The 16,471-nt window shown below is 35.8% G+C and overlaps 1 pseudogene; it reads right to left on the bottom strand.

Moving 5' to 3' along the window:
- Positions 1–10,993: 10,993 nt before the first annotated feature.
- Positions 10,994–11,933, bottom strand: LOC147917507 (olfactory receptor 4F15-like; annotated as a pseudogene).
- Between the last annotated feature and the right edge of the window lie 4,538 nt (positions 11,934–16,471).

Raw genomic sequence — 16,471 nt, 5'->3', positions numbered from 1 at the left:
ATTTAGAAAAAAATGAATATAAGATAATGAGTTTTGAGTCAAGGAATATAAATGATTGATAACAGGATGGCATTTTATAAAATTCTGGTGTGTCCATTATTTGAAACAGGCAAGTCATACACTGAAAACAATGGAAAAACACTAATAATAAGCTAGCCTTTTAGTTTGTCAGTTGAATTTTATTCTTCTTAATATTCCCTTATATTTTCTAAGACAGATAAGACTGACTGAAGAAATCTGTCTAAAGAGAAAAGCTAAAAATATGTAGTGAAAACAGACTTACTAGTAACTCTGAATACTACTGTGTTGTGATGATTACCTTGTTTAAAGAGGATCCCATCTTTTGATCAAGACTTATTAGGAAATGGTTCTAACATTTAGCTAGTCTTGAAATACTGAGTTTATACTTGAGGGATGAGTTTATTCAAACCAGTTTTAAAATATTTAGTTCTTTTGCTTTCTTAGAGAACATTAAAGAATCAGAAATTCTCTGGAGGCAGAGTCCCGTAAGAGTTGGTTGCTATCTCTGTTGGATATTTTGGCTTTAACATTCAAAACATGGGAAGCTTTTCAGGTAGGTAATGCAGAAAATCAGGTAGAATTCAGGTCTTCTGACTTTAGTGATTGGAAATTTCCTCTCCTCTAAGGGGTCAAGAGAAATTATAACCATCCTAAGACTGAACATACAAACAAGCAAAGCTGTTCAAAACTCATTTTGCCAATGTCCTATTCACTTATGAACCATAATCACTAATTTTTCTTTTAATCTCTACTCTTAACCACCTTAGCTCAGTTGGAGTAGAGGTACTTTTCAGAACTGATGGACACCAGTTCTATTAAGCCATCTTCCATCTTATCATTCTTCCTTTAATTCTTGACCCAGTCATTGGCTAATGTCATCAAATGCTTTATCAAATATGACAAGCAGAGGGAACTGACTGACCTCAGAATTCCCTATACAACAGCAAAGAATTATTTCCATTGGTTTAGTCTGTTAGGAGCATGGGTGGGCATAAAATAGGCAAGGCATGGCCATATTTGTTCCCCACAATAGGTAATGTGAAGTATCATATAAGAGGATGAAGAAAGTGATGAGAGATACAAGATCCTTGAGACACCAACTCACCAAAGATAGATATCATAAATGTCAGTTCTTTCAGAAATATCTCCTTCTTCAAGCATAACATAATTTAGTGATTAAAATAGTAATAATCGTGTCCAAAGGATTGGAGTAACTGGACACAGAATGAAAGTAGGCAATTGTAAAAGAAAGACAGAAAGTGGAAAGAAATATAAGAAGAGAGAGATTGTTGTGGTATGGCTCAACATTAGGAGCATTTTTCTGACCTACCTGTTCTGTTCTAGGGCATGCAGCAGCATTTGCAGAAAATCAATAATATTGACAAAAATATATGTTTTTCCCCAGTGAGAATACAGTTAATTAGTAGCACTAATTAACTAAGATGTTAGTGACCCATTGATGTTGTTCATATCCCTAATACTCAACCTTTTATTAATTTCTCCTGGGAACCAGGTCTATGAGTCATATTAATTTTCCCAAGAGAAACAATATTGGAAGCCTTACTTGGTGATGAGAGGAAAGGAAAGAAGGAATATGTAAGAATCTTTCCTGTATATTGGTTGAGATAATGTGCTTGGCAGGTGGGAGATAAATACCATTTAGGACAGGAAATGTGGAACCCCAAGCCTACTTAGATTTACTGAGTTGAGGAAAGTGAGAAGTCATCCAATTGTTGCAGAAGTCCTCATTCATGCAGTGAGAGAGAATGAGTCCCATGTACCAATATTTTTTCCAGAAACAAGCAAAACTCTTTATGCAAGGGGGATATTCCCATAAGCATTTTTGATGTGTTGCCATTCAACAGTCTTTTTCTATTAACTATTCCAAAATTTATCACATAACACTGAAATGTGTTGAACGAATGAAGGAATAAATAAATGTCTTTGTGTAACTTTTCTTTCCTTAAAACATTGAATTCTGACAGGATATAAGCGGTATGGGACCATGCTAAATTGTTGAACAAAAATAGATAAAAAATGTTACTCTAGATCAGGAGTTGGCAAATTATGATCCATGGGCCAAATCTGGACCTCTATATCTTTGTCAAATAAATTTTTATTGGAACACAGCCACAGTCATTTGTTTATTTTTTGTCTATGGCTGCTTTGTGCTACAAGAAGCAGAACTGAGTAGTTGCAGCAGATACCATATATCCCACAAAGTCTAAAATATTTACTCTTTGGCCTGTTACATAAGAAGTTGATGGTCCTACCCCAGGTCAAGTAAGTTAGGCAGAAAAGGGATTGTAGAAGCATCATCCACATCCATCTTCATCATCTATATATGTACTTAAGAGAAAAGAAGCAGATGAAGGTTGATAAGTAAGTTTGTTGAAGTTCTGTAAATCATGTCTCCAGATATATATACTGTACTCACGACTGGCTACATAATTGTGGGGCCCAATCCAAAGCGAATATGGAGGGCCCTTTGTTAAAAAAAAAAAAAAAAATTGTTAAAACAGGATATCAATCCTTCTCAAACTCTGAAAAAATCAAAGGAGAGGGAACACTCTTAAACTCATTCTATGTGGCCAGCCTTGTCCTAATACCAAAGCCAGATAAGGACACTACTTGAAAAGAAAACTACAGGCCAATAACCCTGATTAATACAGATGCAAACATTTTCAACAAAATACTAGCAAAATGAATTAAGCAGCATGTTAAAAAGATCATTCACCATGATCAAGTGGGATTTATCTCTGGGATGCAAGAATGGTTCAATATATGCAAATCAATCACTGTGATACATCACATTACTAGAATGAAAGAAAAGAATCATATGACCATCTCAATAGATGCAGAAAAAGCATTTGACAAAATTCAACATCCGTTGATGATAAAAACACTTAACAAATTAGGTGTAGAAGGATCATATCTCAACAAAAAAAAGGCCATATATGACAAGCCTGCCGCTAGCATCATACTTAATGGTGAAAGTTTGAAAGCTTTTCCAAGATCAAGAACAAGACAAGTATGCCCACTCTCACCTCTCCTATTCGACATAGTACTGGAAATCCTAGCTAGAACAATAAGGTAAGAAAAAGAAATAAAAAGCATCAGAATTGGAAAGGAAGAAGTAAAATTGTCTCTATTTGCAGATGACATTCTTTTATATATAGACGATCCTAAAGATTCAGCCGAAAAACAATTAGAACTAATCAAATAATTCAATAAAGCTGTAGGATACAAAATTAGCATATGAAAATCAGTAGCATTTCTATACATTAACAACAAATTTTCTTAAAAATAAAGAAAATAATCTCATTTACAATAGCATCAAAAACAATAAAATACTTAGGAATAAATTTAATCAAGGAGGTGAAAGATCTCTACTCTGAAAACCTCAAGACATTGATGAAAGAAAAAGAAGACACTAATACATCAAATATATCCCATGTTCATGTAAATAATGTTCATGTAAAAAAAAAAATGAAACTAGACTCCTATCTTACAACACTCAACAAATTAACTCAAAATGGATTAACAACTTAAATGTAAGACCTGAAACCATGAAACTTCTAGAAGAAAACATAGGAAAAAAGCTCCTTGACATTGGTCTTGTGTGATTAATGTTTTGGAAATCACACCTAAACCACAAGCAACAAAATAAAAAACAAACAAGTGAGACTACATCAAACTAAAAAGTTTCCGCACAGCAAATTAACTACCAATAAAGTGAAAAGACAACCTATGAAATAGGAAAAAATATTTGAAAACCACATATCTGATAAAGGGTTAATATCCAAAATATAAAAAGGACTCATGCAACTCAATAGCAAAAAAATAAATATTCCAACTAAAAAATGGGCAAAGGACCTGAATAGACATTTTCCCAAAGAAGATATACAAATGGCCAAAAGGTACATGAAAGGATGCTTAACACCACTAGTCATTAAGGAGATGCAAATTAAAACCACAATGAGATATCCCCTCATACCTGTTAGAATGACCATCATCACAAAGACAAAAGATGACAGATGCTGATGTGGATGTGGAGAAAAGGAAACTCTTGTGCACTGTCAGTGGGATTCTAAATTGGCACAACCACTAGGGAAAACAGTACAGAGTTTCCTCAAAAAATTAAAAATAGAACTATCATATGATCCAGCAGTTCTACTTCCGGGAATATATTCAAAGCAAACAAAAACACTAACTCAAAAAGATATCTGTGTCCCTCTGTTCATAGTGGCATTATTTACAGTAGCCGTCAACGGAAGAATGGATAAGGAAAATGTGTGTGTATATATATATATATATATATATATATACACACACACATACACACATACAATGGAATATTTTTCAGCCATAAATAATTGGGAAAGCCTACCCTTAGTGACAACACGGGTGGACCTTGCAGGCATTATTCTAAGTGAAATAAGTCATTTAGAGAAAGACAAGTACTGTATGATCTCACTTATAAGTGGAATCTGAATAAAAAAGAAAAACAAAACATCAAACTCATAGAAAACGAGATCAGATTTGTGGTTACCAGAGGGGGTGGTTGTGGGAAGGAGAAATTGGAGGAAGATGGCTAAAATATAAAACTTCATTTATAAGATAAATACTTACTAGGGATATAATGCAGAACATTATAACTATAGTTAACACTGCTGTATGATATATATGGATGTAGTTGAGAGAGTAAACCCTAAGAGTCCTGATTGTAAGGAGAATGTTTCTGTTTGTTTTCTTTTTATTGTATCTATATGAGATGATAGACACTAACTAAACCTATGTGGTAATCATTTCACAATATATGTAAGTCAAACCATCATGCTGTACACCTTAAATGTATACAGTGATATACATCAATCATTTCTCAATAAAACTGAGGGAAAAAAGCTCTTGTTTTGTTGATCTTTTCTATTGTTTTTCTGATCTCTATTTTATTATTCCTGCTCTGATATTTGTAATTTTCTTCCTTCTGCTAACTTTGCACTTTGTTCTTTTTTGTTCTTTGAGGTGTAAAGTTAAGTTGTTTGAGATGTTCTTCCTTGCTACAGGCATATAGATACAATACAGAACTGATCCCTTTATCATTATGTAATACCCTCTTATCCCTGATAATTTTCCTTACTTTGAACACTACTCTTGCTTTCTTTCAATATGTGTTAGTGTGGTATATTTTTCTCCATCCATTTACTTTTAATCTATATGTGTCTTTATATTTAATGTGAATTTCTTGTAGACAACGTATAGTTGGATCACATTTTTTGATCCACTCTGACAATCTCTTTTAATTGGTACATTTAGACTATTGACATTCAAAGTGATTATTTATATAGTGGATTAAAAGCTACCATAACATTACTGTTTTCTATTTTTTGCTCTCATTCTTTGTTCTTACCTTTGTCTTCCACTCTTTTTCTGCCTTTTGTGCTTTTAACTGAACATTTTTTATGATTCCATTTTATCTTCTTTCTCAGTATATCATTTATACCTCTTTTTTTTTTCTTCCTTTTTTAGTTGTTATCCTAGAGTTTGCAATATACATTTACAACGATTCCAAGTCCCCTTTTTTTTTTTCCATTGGTAAGAAGGTTTTGTTCTCATTTTGGCTGAGGAAGATTAGCCCTGAGCTAACATCTATTGACAATCCTCCTCTTTTTGCTGAGGAAGATTGGCCCTGGGCTAACATCTGTGCCCATCTTCCTCTACTTTATATGGGACACTGCCCCAGAATGGCTTGATAAGCAGTGTGTAAGTCTGTTAAGTCTGTGCCCGGGATCCGAACCTGTGAACCCCGGGCTGCTGAAGCAGAGCGTGCAAATTTAACCACTATGCCACTGTGCTGGTCTTGGGTAAAAAGGCTTTTATTTAAACTTTACATTCTACTCAAAATGATATTTAAATACTGCTGATCCAGCTGTATTATACTGCATCTCTTTCTCAGCTCTTTACGGCCCACGGCCCTTTTCCTGATCACTTCAAATGACCAAGCTGTAATTGAGGATCTGTCTCCACGTCAAATAACAGTATACCACTTGATAGGTTCTGTGAGTACCTATAAGTAAAAAAAATAAGCCTAAATTCCTTGTTCTATACTCTTCCTTTTTTCATGTACATCTGAGTTTCTGACCTATAATTTTTTCCTTCTCTTTTAAAGAACTTTTTTAACATTTCTCTCAAGGCAGGTCTGCTGGCAACAGACTCCCTCAATTTTTGTTTGTCTGAGAAAGTCTCTATTTCTCTTTCACTTTTGAAGAATAATTTTGCAGAGTACAGAATTCTAGGTGTTTTTTCCCATCAATACTTTAAATATTCCACTCTTTTCTTGCTTGCACTGTGTCTGCAGAAAAGTCAGATATAATTCTTATCTTTGTTCCTCTACAGATAAGGTGTTTTTTTTTTTTTTTCCTCTGACTTCATTCAGGATTTTTTTCTTCATCTTTAGTTTTCTGTAATTTGAAAATGATAACATCTTTGGCATTTATCCTGTTTGGTGTTTTTCCAAACTTCCTGGACCCGAGGTTTAGTGTTTGACGTTAATTTGAGGGAAATTCTCAGTCATTATTGTTTCAGATATTTCTTCCATTCCTCTCTTTCTTCTCCTTCTGATGTTCCCATTATGTTTATGTTACACCCTTTTTATTTGTCCCACAGTCCTTAAATATTCAGTTCTAGTTTTCTTTCATTCTTTATTTTCTTCATTTTTTGGTTCTCAAGGATTCTATTGATATGCCAACCAGTTCAGAGAAACTTTCCTTATTCATGTCCAATCTAGTGATAGCCCCTCAAAGCTCAAAGGCATTCATCATTTCTCTTACAGTGTTTTTGATCTCTAGCATTTCTTTTTTCTTCTTTCTTAGGATTTCCAGCTCTCTGTTTATATTGTCCATCTGTTCTTGCATGCTGTCTACTTCATCCATTATGGCCCTTAGCATATTAATCATAGCTATTTTAAATTCCCCATCTGATAAATACAGCATTCCTGCCATGTCTAGTTATGATGATGCTCTCTCTTTCGACTTGTGTTTTTTCCTTTTAGTATGCCTTATAATTTTTTCTTGATAGCTATATATGATGCATTGGGTAAAAGGAACTGCTGTAAATAGACCTTTGGTAATGTGGTGGTGAGGTGTGGGCAGAGGAGAACTGTCCTTTAGTCTTATGATTAGGTCTCAGTATTTTAGTAAGCCTATGATTCTGGACTGTGAACTTCACAAGTGTTTTTCAGTTTTTTTTCTCTCCCTCTTAGATGGGGCAAGATGGCTGGAATGGGCTAGAGTTGGGTATTTTCCTTCCCCAGGTCAGTTAGACTCTGATAATACCTCAGTAGTATAGCTTCTGGTTAACCAGTTTCCCCTGAGGGCAGGGCTTTTTCAAAATGCTTCCTTTTCCCCTCCCTCTGCTGGAAGGCTGAGGGGATTTTTCTTAGATGTTTAGTGCAGGGATCTGGTCAAGCTCCTGGAAGTAAATCTCACAATATTGTTGTGACCTCTTATGGCTGGGACCCTTTTGGACAGTCCACAAGAGCCTCCAGCAATCATCTATTTTGGTTCAGGTTTTCCTACCTTTGCACTAGTTCCTGTGGCAGTTTCTGCTGTTTGTCTCTGCTCCAGTAATCCACGATGACCTGTATCTGCCCTTCTGTCTCTCTAATCTTAGGGGCAGCAGTTTTCCCTGTGTCCTCCCCTCTCTATGGATCCAAGAAGAGTTGTTGATGTTTCAGTCTGTTCCACTCTTTGCTTGTTGTTAGGATGCAGTAGTGGCTTCCAAGCTACTTACACATGGAACTAGAAACCGGAAGTCTTTATTTTTGTTTTTGACAAATTTAAAGTTAATGTAGTAAAATATGGTCTTTTCTTTTTCATGTTTTTTACTTGTGTTGCTTTGCGTAAAATTGCATATTTTATGCCACAATTATATAAATTTCACCTACATTTTTAAAAGTTGCTTTATGATATAATTTTAAAATATTTTGATCTAATTAATTTATCTTGAAATATACATATCTAATTTTGTGTGTGTGCGAAGGAGCCAACTTTTTGTTTGTTCAGATGCTTCATTATTTGTAATCACATGGATTTACTCACTTCCGTTTTCAGAATCCACATTTATTATAGGATAAAAGATCTGTGCTTTCTTTTCTATTTTAACCATTGTATCTTTATTTATATCAGCACAGATTTCCTACCTCAACTCTTTCCTAATTGCTAATTTATTAGTTTCTAGAGGTGATATTTCATTTATCTACTCCATTTCATACCATATGGGTTAACCTTTCTATTTTATATGTTTAACGAAAGCAAAAATAGCAAGCAACCTAGCACTTTGCTGGGAATTGTCTAATGACTCTAGTCTGTGACATTTATCCTCTCTAGGGGTCAGTTTTATAATTTCTGCATCACTGTGGGATTATTATTTAAAATGGATAGTGGTTAATTATACATGGGCCATGTTGAGATGTGATGTAATTGCTCCTTTAGCTGGAAGAAAGCAGGAAGAAAGACACGTATACTTCTTAATTATGTTCTTTATCTTACTGTACTCCAAGAATAGTGTTAAATAGTAGAGTTGATCACCTGGCCCAGCCACTCCAGTGCTTGCACAATGGGCCCATGAATGAAGTTGTAAATGGCAGAATGAATTCATTCCATGAGTTCTTTCTTGTACAGTGGGCCCAGGAATGAACTAGTTATGAATGGCAAGGATGAAGTCCTTCCACAGGTTCTTTTAGCGTGCTCTCTTCTCATTAAGGCAGTTCTAGCTACAGCCACTGTTGAATGTTTGACCTTTCAGAAGTATGCACGGATGCTCAGCTCTGGACATAATTTCATCTTTTGAGGCATTTAATCAGCAACTTGAATGCAAGTTGTTTACATTGTATCTCTTCCATGCTGGAAGAACAGCTAATTGTTCTTACTGGGATAAATCTGTTTTCCAGGTATGGCTTTAACTATCTTTACAACAGTACCTTGGCCATTAAATGATCCAAAGATACATAGAATTCTTAATGTCCTTCATAACATTGCTTAGGACAAAGGAATATATTTACAGAAAAGAAAGTACAACAACAGGCACACAACCAAGTGATCCACTGGCACTGCGATATACCGTATCAAACAGAAGTTGTCAGTCTGATAGCACACAGGAATAGCCTTTTAAGGGTGCAAGTAAAAGGGGAAGTAAATATCAGTTTGGAAGTGACACTTTGTGTTTTAACATGTGATATATTATTTCACCCAATGGACATTATAACGTATTGTGTCCCAGAATGCATAACTCTGGAAACCAGGGGTAGATAGTGAGAGTGGCTCCATTCACCATCACTTGCTTGGAGAATTTGAGCTTTCTGGACATAGAATTTTGACTTGTGCTGGGGTGGGGAAAATGCTTCTCCTGGAGACAGAGTAAGCATTTAATTTAGTAGCTCCCTGGTCATTTTGGTTTCCTTGTGTTTGTAGATCAGCAGACAAAGAAAGAAGTCACCATCATGCCAAGAATAATTAATCTTAATTGTCCTGAAGAAATAGAATTGCTACTACAATTGCATCAACCACGTTTGGTGATAACTGTAAATGGGTGATTGCAGAAATTACAGCCTGACAGGAGCATGGTAATCAAGGAGTCAGACTGCTTGGGTAGAAGGATCTGGGTCTGGGCAAATGATCTATATCAGCAGAAGTACTGGATAGATTTGAGGGGAATCTAGAATGGGTTGTGGAGGAAGACTATGATGAATATCATCTTGGGAACATGTGCAACAACAGGACCATTAACATTTGTTCCATTAACACTCATGTATTTGAAGAACCAATGACGGAGCTTACAGGGAGTACTAATGGCTCTAGGCATGGGAAGATGTGGAGTGTATCTGATGTTCTTGGTGCCTCACACATATCCCTCTGCACTTAATATTCCCAAGAATGTAGATTGTTTTATACCAGAAGCTCCAGAGACTTTCTGTCTGAGGGCTTTTCTTTGGATATCGAAAGTGCTCAACCCACTATGTGGGGAAGCCTGGAACTGCCATGGAGTTAATGCCTCAGAGCTAGATCAATATAGAAACATATTGCTTCCTTACCTCTCAAGTGGGACAACTATAAGTCATAGAATCTATACAATCACTTAGAGGGCCACAGAAGGACTGCACCCCAGTTGTCCACAGTAGTTGGATACCAGTTAATACACCCTCTACTGGCATTCTTCCCTTCACTGTCTCATATCTCCACTTCTGAACCAGTGTCTTCTAGGAATCTCTTCCAAATAAACTACTTTCACTCAGATATTTTCTATGGGTCTTTTTCTTTTTTTTTTTTTGGTGAGGAATATTGGCCCTGAGCTAACATCCATTGTCAATCCTCACTTTGCTGAAGAAGATTGGCTCTGAGCTAACATCTGTGCCCATCTTGCTCCTTTTTTGTATGTGGGATGCCACCACAGCATGGCTTGAAGTGCGGTGCATCGGTCTATGCCCAGGATTCAAATCTGCGAATCCTGGGCTGCTGAAGTGGAGCATGCAAACTTAACCACTATGCCACTGGGCTAGCCCCATCTCGGTCATCTTTTCAATAATAAGTAAAGCCATTGGATCTCCATATATAACAACTCAATGTGATGATTCTTGACATTGGTCACAAAAAATTTACAGGCTATTTTTAGACCTTATGAATAGTGGAAACAATGTTATTACATCCCATTTTTTGCAAAATAACCAAAAATTCAAAATTAAAATGTTCTTTGTCAGACCACGCTGTTCTCTGTAAGAATATCAATTCTTAGTATGATAGATTTACATTTCCCATGATGGTAATGGTTATGGACTTACGCCACACATGAAGTAGTAGCAGGCTTAAGATGGCAGACCAAGAATTTGTTCTGGATATGTTAAATTTGAGGTGCCTAAGTGGAGATGGGCCAGCATGCAGTTGGGTGCACAATTTTAAAGCTGCAAAAAAAGATACAATCAAAAAGATTTGGAATAAGATATCTTTTTGCTCAATCTTTTTATTTCTACCTTTATGTCTTCGTTCCTTAATATATAGATGGCAGGGTTCAAGACAGCAGTGATAGAAAAGTCAATCTCCCCAAGTGAACAGATTTTTATCAAATGATCGTAGGGGAGAAGGCCAGACATAGAGAAACATGCGTGGAATAAAAAAACAGAAAAAACACAGTCATGTGAGATGACATAGCGAAAAATGCCTTGGATAAGTCTCCTGAGGAACGTTTCCAGCAGTGACCAAAATGAATGAATAGGAAAGGATTAGCAGGATGAAGGTGCTGATGCTTATGAAACCACTGTTGACAGTAACAGTAACCTCGAGCTTGGCTCTATTTGTGCATGCAAGTTTTATGATCTTAGGAGGTCACAATAAAAGCTGTCCACTTTGTTAGGCCTACAGAAAGGCAAGTTTATAACAAATAAAAACTGAGCCATAGCATTGATCACTCCAGTTATCCATCCAGTGATTCAAATGAAATACATATTTTGGGTTCATGATTTTCAAGTAGTGAAGAGGCTTACAGATTGCTGTGCACCTGTCAAATGCCATGGCTGTGAGTAACACCATCTCTACTCCTACTGTGATGTGGATGAAGCATATCTGCGTCATACAACCTTGGAAAGAAATTACTTTGCATTCATAGAAAAGGTCTGTGATTATCTTGGGGACTGCGGTAGAGGAAAGGCCCATGTCAATGAGGGACAGGGTGGCCAGCAGGAAGTACATAGGAGAAAGTAAGTGAGAATCAAAAATTACCAAAAACAAAATAAAAAGATTTCCCAAGATGACCCCTAAATATAGCAAAAAACATATCAAAATGAGAAAAAGTTTCTTCTCCCAAGGACAAGACAGGGCCTATAACACAAACTCAGTGACCACAGAGTCATTTAGTGCACCCATTCACTGGGACAGAAGAGCTGATTTTCAAGTGACCTGAGGATAAAAATTAAAAAGAGTAAGTATCACTAGCACAGATGTAGATTCCCTATTTGTCTTGCTGAGTAAGTTAAATATAATTGATTGAGAGGAGAAAAATGAACATTTTGGAGGAAATAAAGTTAGCAACAAATTTATTATATAAGGAGGATATTTGAGGGAAAATGTGACTGTAAATTTTTCAGATAAAGCCAAAAGGGGATACTTTAATTTTCATTAAGTAGTTAAACCTCTTTTTAATATTTCTTAAAAATTTCTCAATCATTTTCCTGACCATTGCCCTAAATGTTCTCATATCAAATAAATGTCATCTCTTCTGTCACATCACTATTAATATTTTCACACAAATTTTGTATTCTCTTACCTGCATTTTTCTTAAGCTATTAATATTCTCTTACATCACTAGGATTACAGAGAGCACCAGGACAAAAGTACTTGAAGATATCACATAACTCCCTACCTTGGGCATTTAGAATTTAAATGGAATTCAAATGTACAAGACTTAATAATTATAATATTTGGTTCATGATATGATATCATCTTTGGTCCATGACCACTTTTAATAAATAAATTAGTGACAAACTAAAATGAAAATAAAATATTGGATATCTGAGAATAAAGATTAGTAAATACAATGATAATAATTAATAATCAATTGTAATGATCACAGATAACATTTGAGAGTCTTCTACATTCAAGGCCTTATGTTAAGTACATGATCTCTTGCAAGCTTCTTAATGACTCCATAAAATAGGTTCAGTTTTATTATCCTTATGTCCCAAATGAAGCAACTGAGCCTCAGAAAGATGAAGTAGTAAAGCCGGGACTTGTATCAAGCGCTGTAGAACTTCAGAATTATGCTCCTAATCACTGCTCTATGCTCTTCAAGGCCAACACTTCCAAGTCTACTCTAAACCTCCCCCCCTCCAAGGATCTAGATCCTATGATCTAGAAGCATAATAGACCTTTTTCCTTCATCTCAACTTTTCACTTCCCTTGATCTGTTACACGTAGAATCTCTCCTTCAAATATTAAATCTGTCAAGGATGGGATGGGGGGATTCCTTCTGATTTTCCCTTTTTTTCTCAAACCCTTTACAGATAAGTTCATTTTAACTTATACATTTGATTTAGTGAACAAGCCAAAACAACCTGGATTCCATTTCAGAAAATCCTTTTAGAGAAGTCACCAAGGATTCAGCACACTGTAGTCTACATATAAAATATCACATATAATAATCACTTTTCAGTCTTTATCTTACTTACTCTCCAAATTGGGTACAATTGATCATCCATTGTTTTCGAAATTTCTTCTGTCATTGGCTGCTATATATGTTGCCTATCCCAAAGCCTTTTCCATCCCCATTTCCTACTAACAGAACAGCTACCTGTTTAGGTATTTGTTAGAGATCTCAAAGTTTGGGGAGAGGGTAAGTCCTTATCCTAGCCCCCTGATGAAACATAATAATCCAATGTCACTTGGCCATGGATAGGTTTAAGAGGGACATTTACCCTAGATTTGATTAATGAGATATAGAACAATGTGGAAGGTTTTCTCTCCCAGGTTGAAATACAAAGCTTAACGTGGAGAACGCTCTTTTCCTGGCTCCTTTATTCCTGCATTCAATATTAATGTGACGCCTAAAGGTGCAGCAATCACGAGCTTTGGAAGTCCACATGTTAAAGACGATAATATGAACAGATAGAAAAAGAACCCAGTCTAAAAGGTAAAAGAACACAGTCTAAAAGGTCTTTAACTGATGTCAGCAAAGTTCTACCTTTTGACATCTTGTAATGTGAAAAAAAGAAAACCTCGTTAGTTTAAGAGATTGTAAATAAGGCATTGTTACTTGAAGCTGAATGTATTCCTTATACATGTATAGCAGAGCTCTATTAATTTTTCTCCTATATTTCTTTTTTTCGTTTGTTTGTGAGGAAAATCAGCCTTGAGCTAACATCCATGCTAATCCTCCTCTTTTTGCTGTGGAATACCTGCTCTGAGCTAACATCTATTGCCAATCCTCCTCCTTTTTTTTTTTTTCCCCCAAAGCCCCAGTAGACAGTTGTATGTCATAGTTGCACATCCTTCTAGGTGCTGTATGTGGGACGTGGCCTCAGCATGGCTGGAGAAGTGGTGCGTCGGTGCATGCCCGGGATCCGATCCCAGGCAGCCAGTAGTGGAGCACACGCACTTAACCACTAACCCACGGGGCCAGCCTTCTCCCATATTTCTAACTTAGCTTTCGTGTCTCTCACTGATTCACAAATTTTTTTCCCTGCTTCTCCTTGTTGATGTGACTAAGGAGGCTATCCTAAAATATTTTTTCATTTCAAACATGCTTCATTGTTTTAACCACTCCCCACTTATTGAAAATTTCTATATCTATAGCTCTAGGCTTGGACTCCAGCAAAATACATCCAAGATTATACTGTGGTACATAAATGGACACCCCTCAATTATCTCGAAGTTAAAATGCCCAAGGTTGAACTCATGGTTTTATCATGTTGTAAATACCTTAAGAACTCTCATGACCATTCTCTCAGATGACCAATCCAGGAATCTATGTGGCACCTTTGTCTCCTCTTTAGTCTTTATATCTCCTGAATATTTCTCACTTTTGTTTTCTCCTCTTCATTTCCACTGTCAATTATTATTTCAGGTCTATATATTTTCTCATCTTAATGACTGAAAAGCCTTCAGAATAATCTCACTGCCTCCAATCTTACCTAAGTTTAGTTCCTTCTATACTTTGCTTTCAGATCTGTCTATCTAAAGATTAAATATGTTCATGTTACTCTCCTATTTAAACATTTGGTTCTATCATTAAGAATATTTAAAATTTGATAGCATATCACATAAGACCCTTTATGAACTAAACGCTTTACTATATTTTTTCACATTTTCCTGCCTTTGAATATGCTTTCACCTGTGTTATTCCTGGTCATTACAAAGTTGAACCATCTTTGGCTGTAAGGTCCGCTAGATTTTGGTTGCCATCCCAACTCTGCCATTTATGAGCTGTATAAACTAGGGCAGGCTACCGAATGATGCTGATGGTATTTATTTGCCAACAAAATGAGAGAATTATAACTTACTTCCCCTGATGTTGTGAGGACGTGAGATGATATGGGTAATACTATCTGGCACAAATGTTACTTCCCTTTTCCCTTTATCCTTCAAGACATAGATATTAAATGCCATCTACTCTAAAGCATTCATTGAAGACCCTAAGCAGAGTAAATAGCTTCTTTCTATGAACTGTTGTTATATCTTGTACATTCTTTATAATAATTAAAGTATATTATCTTTTTTACATGTTAGTTCTTCATTTTCAAATATAATCTCTCTGAGACAAGGAACTTTTAGCCAACTTTGTAAATGCCAATACTTAGCACAATTTCTGGCACAACGTAGGTACAATTAAATGATAGTCTTTACTAACATTCATAGTAGAAAGTTCAAGAAAACATGGTAAGCAAAATCAGAGGCCTAGAAGCCCCTGTGGGGGATGTAGTGGAGAATAAATCTCCACCAAGTGACTTTGGCAATTGAACTCACTGACACATGCACCCTGATGGGAAAATGGAAACCAGTCTGGAAGCCAGTGACTTCCCTGTCACGTGACTGTCCTCTCAGAGTAACCTCGACACCCCACATTAGCAACTAGATCCTAAATCTAATACAATAAAGCTAGAAAAAATACGAATTTTTCCCTTTCTTTCTTGCCTCAAACAAAATGTGTATAGACACCACAGTGTTTCTGGCCATTTCCTCAAACTGCAACGGATTATTAACATAAAGCATGCTACAGAAATATTGAACAACAGAAAAACATCACCAGATATTTGGAAAAATTCAGTAATTCAAAATAACACTACAGTTTTCATAATGAAAGCCCCTATGAAAAGCAATTTGCTGTGTGAATAAGGAAGGGAACTTTTAAATATATTTGAATTTGTGTTCATAAGATTTTTTGATGCACATGAAATAAGTTAAAAGTTCAGATAAACTAACCTGAAAAATATGACTTGTCATTAAGTTAACAAAAATATTATAAAACATAAAACACTACATGTAGTGAATATATATGTGTGGAAATATTTAAACTTTATGCCACAATGTGGGATTTTGGGTCATTTTATATTTTCCTAAATGTTAACTCTAGTTTTCTATGTTTCTATGGGTAATATGTATGGATTTTCTAATTTCTAAAGAAAACTTGAAATTAGTGGAGGGAACAGGAAAAACAATATAAAAGCAATTTCATAACTAGCAGTATAATGCAGTAAATAAGAGCATGGATTCTGGGGCCAGACTACCTGGTTCGAATGTCCATCTCCTTGATTTATGAACTATGTGTCCTTGGGTGAGTTGCTTCTCTTCTCTGTCCCTCAATTTCCTCATCTGTAAAATAGGGATGATAATAGTACTTATCTTAGAGCGCTGTTGTGAGGATTAAAATGAGTTAACACATGGAAAAGACCAGAGCATGCTCCGTACAT

Source organism: Ceratotherium simum, chromosome 3, assembly GCF_057802395.1.
Source record: "Ceratotherium simum simum isolate JZ-2026a chromosome 3, ASM5780239v1, whole genome shotgun sequence".
NCBI lineage: Eukaryota > Metazoa > Chordata > Mammalia > Perissodactyla > Rhinocerotidae > Ceratotherium > Ceratotherium simum.
This window is presented reverse-complemented; position numbering and strand designations above follow the sequence as displayed.